This window comes from Mus musculus, chromosome 13 (genome assembly GCF_000001635.26).
Source record: "Mus musculus strain C57BL/6J chromosome 13, GRCm38.p6 C57BL/6J".
Lineage (NCBI taxonomy): Eukaryota > Metazoa > Chordata > Mammalia > Rodentia > Muridae > Mus > Mus musculus.
The window spans coordinates 23716075-23718894 of NC_000079.6; positions in this window are offsets into that span (position 1 = coordinate 23716075).

The following is a 2820-nucleotide window of genomic DNA, read 5'->3' on the forward strand; positions in this document are numbered from 1 at the left end:
CATTCACTCAATTCTCATACATTCCAACCCTATAATGACTTACTGCCTTCCTTCCTTGCCTATCACCATAGAAACAAGGGAAGAATCATAGGTTTCTGTGTCATAGGGTACCATACTCCAGGAAGCCTGACTGTGAGACACTGAGCAAGACAGGTACTTCTGAGAATGGATTCTTATAGGAATGTACTCCTAAAGTGTCTATTCCTTTATTTTCAGCTAAAACTTCCTTCTGCACGCTGATCATGCTGTGGTAGTTTGAACGAAAATAGTCCTCCATAGGCTCTGGTATTTGAACATGTAGTTCCATGTTGATGGTACTATTTGGGGAATTGATACAGCCAGTCTGGAGGAAGTGCATCACTGCGGGTGGGTGTTGAGAGTTTATAACCTCCAGCAACTTGTAGTTATCTCGCTTCAAAATTGAAAGGTCATCACATAGCCACAAAGGGAGAAGCAAGCTGCCTCAAACCAGGAACTTATCTCTTACTGGAACCAGACTAATGGACCAGCGAGTACTCAGAGAGTTAAGAGAAGCATTAAACAACTACAAATAAGAATAGATGCCCTGGTCTCTAAAAGGAACACTATCCAAGTTCCATGAAGAGGTTGAAGGACAGCTTATCTTAGGCAAGGTGATACACAATTGAAACTGTAACATGTGTCTGGCTCTGATTCTTGACCTCATTAATGGGAAACACCAAAATAACTTGCTTTCTCTCATTGTAAATTTGGTCAGGAAGTAGGTGACCTTTTTGAGTTGAAATATGAATCCAACCCACTGGTGAGTATTAAATTAAATGTCATTGAAGTTCCTATTCAAGGTTCTTGTAATTTTGGTCAGGATGTCATCAGTGTTATTAGTGTCAAGGCCTGGGCACTGGAAACCCTGATATGCTAGGGCATCCCAGCTGGGGCAATTAAAAAACAAAACAAAACAAGTAATGGAAAGAAGCAGAAGGGATTTTATTCATCAAGACCATATTAAAAAGAAACACAGTGATACCCTCACTTCACTCAGTCTGATTATGGGGTACTGACATGAAATTTAGGAATAAGTGTGAGAGACCAAACTGTGGGAAACTAGACCCACAGCAATTCTCACCCTGAAGATCCGGCTGACCTTTTGAAGGGAATTATGTCACCCACTCTTTCATTGTCTCCACCTGGAGAACCAAATTGGAGGCATGGGGATCCCCTCTAGAATGTATGCGTGCCTGCCGGTGACATGTGTTTGTTGTGTTTGTTTGTTTGTTTGTCTGTGTCTTGTCCTTTGTTTCTGAAGCACGGCGCAGTCTGAGTTTGGATCCACCTGAGTTTGGTTTCTCTGGTGTTTTTAGATGATAGGGTTTTCTGAAATGTGCACTTGGTATTTGCAGCTGTCCTTTCGGGGGCTTACGCCGAAGGACTGTGGTCATCACAGACTGCCACCCTCGGGGACGGGACGCCCTGGGAAGTGGGGAGAGCCAGAGATGTCTGGTAGTCTCTGGAGATCAGTCAGAAGGACCAAGTTTTGTTTATGAAATGGAAGCTTACCCTTCTAATTCTTTTGCCTTGTGGAGGACAAGAAAGGGTTGCATGTGTCTGGATCTGTTAGTTTTTGTTTTGTGTGTTTTGTGTATGTGTTTAGAGCTTTGTGAAAATTTAGAGAAGTGCTAGTGTGGTTGGAGAAGCCCATGTGAAAATCTAGAGAAGTGCTAGTGTGGCTGGAGAAGCTCTGCTGGGAGCCAATTGCAAAGGCAGCTCTTAAAGGGGCAGGCAGCCTTTTGCTTGTATCAGAAAGTTAGCTTAAAATTGGTAACTCAGAGTTGGAGTCATTCTAAACAACATGTGGCATGAGTGAACCCAGGAAAACAGGTCTTTAAAGATACTTCAAAATAGGGATAATCTTTGGGCCAGGACTCCAGCAGAGTGCTCAGATTGAGAAATGTTTGCGTTTGGGTCAACATGGAGCTCAGCTTGGAGCAGCCTCAGCTAGGCTTGTGTGGCATTTCATTTGTTTCCTCAAATGTGACTAGGGAAGTTCTTGGGACCTCACCTCTCCCTGCCTTCGGGGTGGGGGTGGGGATCCCTTTTAGTTAAAAGAGCCTTGTTGCAGACCTAGCCAGATGTTGTTCTAGTAAAGTTTAAATTCAAAGTTTATAAAAGGTCAATCAGGCTGTGGAATTTATCAGGACGTTTTGATTTGACTTGCCTACTTTAAATCTTTAGAGTCTCTGCTTCAATACAAGAAGCTAAGAGTTTGAATCTTTCAGTGTATATTGTTTTCTAAGTGGAAAGTATTTTTTTATTAGCTAATGCCTCTCAAGGGAAGTTTACTTTAAATCCTTGCTCTCACCCAAGGAGTTTTTAAGTTCTGGTGTAGCTGTTGCTCCAGAAAAGATTCAGAGGCAATATCTTTTTAACACTTAGGGTTTTAGATATTAGGCTTTGCAGAAAATAAAGAAAGATTTTATAATTGTTATCAATTATAATCACCTGCTCATTTTATTTATGTGCCCACAACAAATCTTTGGCAAGAGAAAATTTGTTGTAAAATCATCCTTCTTCACCTCAAAGCAAAGATTTGATACCCTATTAAGGCCACTGTGGTGCTAATAAAGAATTGTAAGATAAATTCATATATTTTAGAAAAACTATAACAAAAATTGTGTCTTAAGAACCTGACTAAGTGTCTGTCCCTTGTTCCAAACAGCCATTAATTTGGTTATTACAGAATATTAATATTTGACCTATTACATACCATCATTTTAAATAAAATTGATAATCACTATCCTAAAGATAAGTTAAAAATTGTTTTTAATGCATGCTTCTATATCTTCT